The sequence below is a fragment of the Hyaena hyaena genome, unplaced genomic scaffold (assembly GCF_003009895.1).
Source record: "Hyaena hyaena isolate Hyena2069 unplaced genomic scaffold, ASM300989v1 scaffold_524, whole genome shotgun sequence".
NCBI lineage: Eukaryota > Metazoa > Chordata > Mammalia > Carnivora > Hyaenidae > Hyaena > Hyaena hyaena.
The window spans coordinates 469,999-477,069 of NW_024081155.1; positions in this window are offsets into that span (position 1 = coordinate 469,999).

Genomic DNA, 7,071 nt, shown 5'->3' on the forward strand with positions numbered 1-7,071 from the left:
TCCTATAACATATACTTTTCTAAAATCACATATGGCTACTTTAAATTGTTCCAAATTCTAAACCAGAGAATGTATTAGGAATTGGGAGAAAAATGACTTATACAAAACAGATATATTCATTAATTTATTTTTTAGTCTGATTGAATAGATTGTGAAAAAGGGGAAAATCCAGTAGGATCTCATTATTTCAAGGACTGTTGTTACACAAATGAGACTGCACTCACTGGCCCTAGGGACATGTCACAGACATTAAGGACAGTACGGTACAATACTCTAATAACACACAGAAAGAAATAAAGAACCAGGAGAGAAACACAAAACAAGGTCAATAGTGGTGAAAAGTAAGCATAGTAAACACTGGAAGCTTTGGGAAAAGATAAATGATTTTATGGGATTTAGAATATCTTCTTTGGTGTCTAATTTAGATACCACGGAAAGTAAACTATTAGGTGGCAGGAATTACATGAAGAGATTAAAAACACGATATGTAAGCTCATGTGTGTTTTGATGTGGTATTTTGAACAGTTAGTGTAATATGGTAGGCTTCTTGACACTTTCTCCCTAACTGGGGAAGGTACCTTTATATTGTAGATAACTTTGAAAAGAGATAGAGGAACAAGAGAAGGGTCTGAAGAGGCGACATAGCTCCAGATGCTTTAAATTTGCTTAAATTAACAGAAGAAAAAGACAAACACAAATAACAAGTTGCACACCACTCTTATCACAGACAATTATAAAAACATTTAAAAAGCTCTTGCAAATAAGGCCAACAACTCAGTACAAAAATGGACATATTATATGAATAAACAATTCATAGGAAAATTCAGTTGGCTTTGAAATAAATATATGAAAATATCCTACCTCCTTTGTGATAAAAGAAATCTAAACAAAAGATTTCACCCATCAGGTAGGTGAAGTTTACAAATGGTGATGTAGAGAACTGGGTGGTATGTTGCTGATGAGAGTTTTATAAAGCCTGTGTGCAGAGCAACTTAGCAATATCTATCAAGACAAAAATGGCACATACTCTTTGATTCATTGATTTTTGAATTTACCTTGTAGATAAACTTATCCATGCTGTATGTCATGTGTGTGTATTTGGCTACGTTTATGTAAGATTGGAAATTAGTTAAATATTCTTCAGTAGAGAAGTGTTTGAGAAAATTAGAATCATCCACACAATGGACACCATTCATCAATGAAGAAGAGACACTTCTCTATGTGCTAGTGTACAAAGATCTTGAAATTTTATTGTTAAATTTAAAAATTGGAGGATATATAAAATGGGTGTAGTGTGCTGCCGCTTAGGGGAAAGAACATGCTCATGTACACACACAAAGACACACACACACACACAGTGATGATCATAGAATATCTCTGGCCTATTTATGTTTAAAGTTGATTAAGGAGCTTGCCTCTAAGAAGGGGGGACTGGTTGGATGGAGATACTATAGTGGGCAAAAGACTTTTCAATTAAGATACTTCTATAATTTATATATTTTATATTTTATTGTATGGAGTACTACAAAAAATAATTTAAAGCTAATGGAATTAGAGAAAAGCTTGGATTCTAAGAATATATTTTGTCTGGGAATATGAGTGTGCATTTAGGTAGAATTATTTTTACTGTATTAGGAACCTAGTAATAGTGAACACAAAAAAGGAGGAAGAAAATTTTTCAGATATTTTGACATCAAACTGAGATCATTTGATAGTTTTCACCTGATTAATATTCCTAAATGATTATGGAGAAGATTTTGTGACCCAGAAATGCAGTAATCTATTACACTATCTCGTTTATATCCCATTAACACTGACAGTACTCTGTGTTACCTTTTCAAATTTTTTTACATCAGCACCTCAGTTATTTAACCATTTTCCAATTGTTAAGCAATATATGAATCACACTCACATTCTGTATTCAGAACAATGAAGATCAAAATATGTATTTCCTATAGCAATTACAGATTACAACAGTGAAAAATGGGTTTCAGAGTATGAAAAGAGGGGAGAACAAGTCAAAATCTTACATGAATATGAGAGAACATTTTTGTTATAATTAGAAAGCCCTGGTGGCCTAATTTTCCTCATTAATGGTGAGTATTTTTGAGAAGTATGTATAACTTGAGGTACCAAATGCCAAAAGAGCGAAATAAGGAAAAGGCATAAGAAATAAGATAAAGGAATTCCAATTTGTTACCCAATTTACATGAAAATGTTTTTTAATTGGTAGTGTAAAATGTTGTATAGGAAATTTTACATATCATTTCGTATGATACCTCTTTCCTAGACATGTTAAAGTAATTATTTTTATACAGTAATCTGGAAAATCCTGCACAAAGTGACATAACTTAGATATGTAGACTCTAACTGTACAGAACTGCTGATTCAATTTCCTCCTCAGTGTACCTCAGCCTATAACTTATTAATGAGAATATCACTTTCATTGGACTTTACTACTACACTTGCCACTTGCATTTACCATATCGCTTAAGGACAAAGAAGTCCTGAAGAAAGCAATAAAGAAAATCACACTTGAGAAACAGGAGCAATAACACAAAATTTAGCTAAGTAATGAGAGATATTTGATGAGTATCCTGGTGATATCCCGCTCAGTGAACTTGTATAAGGGTAGGATGGGTATTAATCAGTGCCTCTCACCTTTAGGAAAAATGAAGAAGTCATTAAAGCTTTAAACCACTAAACTACAACTTGTGTATAAGATTTCAGACGGCCAGTTTACCTAGTGCTGAAAAAGCTATTCACTTGAGGCTCCTCATTTCGTTTTAACATTTGGAACCCAAAGTAGAGAACAATTTCTCCTCAGATAACACAAAAGGCCATTTCATCATCACTTCGGGCCTTAAGTATTGTTCTCTTATTCCTTTTGCTGTGTTGCATCTAAAATACTGAGATTTGTTTCTCTGCATTGTATCATTAAAAATAAGAAGCTTTCCCTAAGGAAAAAGAAAGGTGTTCAGAGAAGATCAGCGACTTCCTTTGATACTTTCAAGTAAACTCCTCTTTGTGTCGGCGGTGGTACCTTGGCTGTTGTCCAGCAGTTTAATTGGCTTTCGTTTGCCTAATCTCCTCTAACAGATAATGTTATTACAGAATCACAGGACTCCAAAATCCCCCATCAGACAAAACAAGCCTTATAATGAGAATCCCTTCATTTTACTTGGCTTTAGGCTTGGTGTGAGCCACCTCGGTCCCATCTCACTTGTGAGAAATGCATTATTTTTCCCAACAACCATGCTAACTCTAAACCAGGAAACATTTATTTTGGATCATTTCTTTTCTGGAATGATTCAAAGTTCAGGAAAGTAAAATTGGGAAGGAAGTTAAATTAAGCTAAAATAGAAGGAGACAAAATTAAATTGGATTTTATAACCTGTTTTGCAGCTAAGTTCATGTTAATTTGTGTCTTGAAAGACAAAGCACTAGGCTATTTGCTATTTTTGATTTTGCATTGTTTTCTTTTACAATAATAAATCAGTGTATGTACTTCATGTGTGTAGAGTCTGTATCTTTTGTTTATCCATGTAGTCATTCTTACAATGGACAGATATTCAATGAGTGTCTTCTGTGTTCATGGCAGTGCTGATGGAGTCGAGCAAGGAAACTAACAAGCACAAAAGAAAGGCCTAACTCTAATAGAGTTTAAAGTAGGTAGTGATAATTGTATAAAGAGAAATAGGATATAGGAGATTCGAGTGCAGTGTATATGTGGAGATGGGACATATGTGTTTATTTTACATCTAACATATCTGTGTCCATATGCATATATATGTACATAGATAAAGACTTTATGTTGTATTACAGGATGCCAGAGATGACCCCTCTGATAAGTTGGCTTTTCAGAAAAATTAAGGGAAGTGGAGGGGTAAGCCATGTAGCTGTATGCAGGAAAGACAATTACGGGTAGAACGCAACAAATGCAAAGCCCTGAAGTGAAAGCACGCCTTGTGTTTGAGGAACAGCAGAGTGATGTGACTTGGGAGGAAGTGCCAGAAGATGAGATGACAGAGGATAGAAGTGGAACAATCAAGCAAGTCTTCGGTGATTCTGGAATTATTTGGGAATGTATTCTTTTAAACTACATGTATGCACTATAGTGGTTAAAATAGAAAAAAAAAAAAAAAGGCCATGGAGAAAAGATGGAAGCAAAAATAGTGTACAAGAACGCAAGTATAGCTTCTGTAGGTGAGCACCAGATTTCTCTCTGAGTTTTCTAGTAGCCAGGGCATAAAGGGAAATAGCAATCTCATAGGACTGGTTAAGTAAACAGATATGTAAGTAAATAGATAAATAAATAAGCACTCAAGCCTATCTATTTTTTAAGAAAATTAAAATTACAAAATAACTGTTGCTCTTGTTTGTCTTTTGTGTCAGCCAAACATGCCTTTTTTTCTTTTCTTTCACTTTTTTTATAGTTTGGGTTCTTCAGTTAAAAAAAATATTGTTATTCAAGTATGGCTGACATACAATACTATATTAGTTTCAGGTGTACAACATAGTGATTCAATATTTCTATACCTTAGTCACTGCTCACCACAGTGCTGTCATCATCTGTCACCATACAAAGTTACTACAGTATTTTAAATTATATTCCTTATGCTGTATTTTTCATTCTGGTGACTTATTTATTTTATAATTGGAAGATTGTACTTCATCCTCTTTACCTGTCTCGCCCATCCTCCCCTCTGGTAATCACCAGTTTGTTCTATGTATGAATCTTTTTTTTTTTTCTTTAAATTAAACAAATCTCCACACTTGAGACTCTGAGACTCTGAAATTTCATCCGGCTTTGCAAAAGATTGCAAGTTATAAAATCTTACCTCATTTTTAAATTCACTACCATATTGAAATCTTCATGACTTACCCTGTATACCTGGATGTGTTTTTATTTCAATGCTAAGATTCAAGTAGGAAAATCTACTGTTTTTTAAAAATAGAAATCACAAATTATTCATGTGCCAAGAAGCAACTTACTTCAGTGAATGTATTGATTATCTCTGTATTCACTGCCTCTTTGGTAAGTCATTTTGCAAACTCTTACATTGGGATTCATACAGTTTTTTATTGATCTGGTAAATACTTTATTATTTCATGTTAAAATACACTGCAGTCACCAGACATGAACTGTATTTGCTAGTCTGAAATCATAATTTAAGTAATTTAAAAAATAATGTCCCTTATTATCCATCATCCGTAAGAGGTTTTCTCTCTGGAGAACATGTCTAAGACAGTTACCTAATGTTAACAAAAGTGTGTAAACCTAATTCAAAATACAGAAAGGTGTGGATTGCATGAAGAGATGATAAGAGGAAAATATTGCCCTTATAACAAAAACAGTCATGTTAGATGACAAAGTAGTAAGATTTTTAGAAAATTTATGAGAATTTAAAATGGATAGTGGGATTTGTAGGTGGCTCAGTCAATTGGGCTTTTGACTCTTGATTTCAGCTCAGGTCATGATCCCCCATGTGCTTGCTCTCTAAATAAATAAATACTTTTAAATGCCTTACTTTAAAATAAAAAATTAAATGGATATTGATTTAGGCAAGCAGATTAAAAGTAGTCTAAAGTATTACAATTATAAAAGAAACAAACTGAGTAAAGAATTAGATAACAAAAGTCAAATGACATATTAAAGCAAAAGATTTTATAGGCATGATGATGAATGATGAAAGATGATGAAAGATAAGTCTATGAAAACTGTAAGGAAGCCCAAAATGATTAATGTCAGGCAGATAATATTTAGAGGAACCAATGCAAACAATCTACACACACTCCTCATTCAGTTAGGGCTACAACCACGTGCAATTGGTCTAATTATTATTTCCATTTTACTGAGTGCACTGAGAAGATTGGATCCTAATATTCGAAAGCCCTGGAATCTAAGGTAGAGTAAGTGATTAAGGTGTTCGGTAAAATTGGAAATTTGGGGTCCCTCATGTGGGTCCTGTTAAGAGACCAGGAAAGGGATGACTGGAAAATCCAGATGAGGGTAACTAGAACCTTTATCAGGTACTAAAAAATGAAGCTGTGGATGTGGTGGAGTTGGGGCGGGGATGCATATACTTCAGGAAACCTGAAAAGTGGCATTCATTTAGGTGAAAGGTAAATGGGTACAAAGACTGTACTGAATCTAGAATATCAATGAAAATCACATTTAGAATTGTTTGATATAAAGCAATTGGTTATGTCTTTAGTGGGTTATTTAAAAGGTAAGTTGATAAAAATCTCATCTAAATTGGGCAAATATAATTGAGCTTAGTCTGGATATAAAAGGACAGAAGTGGTAAAGCTGTCTGGGTGGCTCCTTTGGTAGAGCATCCGACTCTTCATTTGGTTCAGGTCATGATCCCACGGTTGTGGGATTGAGCCCTGCTTTGGACTGTGTGCTTAGTGTGGAGCCTCCTTATGATTCTTTGTCCCTCTGCCACTTTTCCCTGTTCATGCTCGCACCAGAAGTAGATAAATCCATGAGTATTTATGCAGACTTTTACCATAAGCCCAGAGACAGTGTAGGAAAATAAATCCAACAACCAAAGAATAAAAAATTCAAGTGAATCTGAACAAAGAATAACTTCTTATAGTGGATTTGTTTCCTGGAAAAACATACTGGAGTTCTCACTTAGTAAACAAGGAATAAATAGAACAAACACCACCATCGTTCAAAACTTTGTAAAGTTAAGCTACCATTTATGGTTATTACTTAAACATAAGAGACATCCTGTATGAAACGATTATCATATACACTGAAAAATGGATTATACATGTAGAAATATATTTCTGTGTGTGTGTGTGTGTGTGTGTATATGTGTATGTGTGAGAGAGAGAGAGAGAGAGAATGAAAGAGAGAAAGAAGGGAGAGAGAAAGCAAGCAAGCATGAAGCATAGAGAAAGCAAGTTTTAAATGTTTTAAAACTCAAGGAGGGTTATAAGATTATATTCCTAGAAAAAAGAAATTTTCCAGTTCAAAGTATGTGCATTTATAAGGTAGGCTACTAGTATGATGAGATGAGGGAACAAGTCAAAACATTTGAATGGAGCAGAAGAACC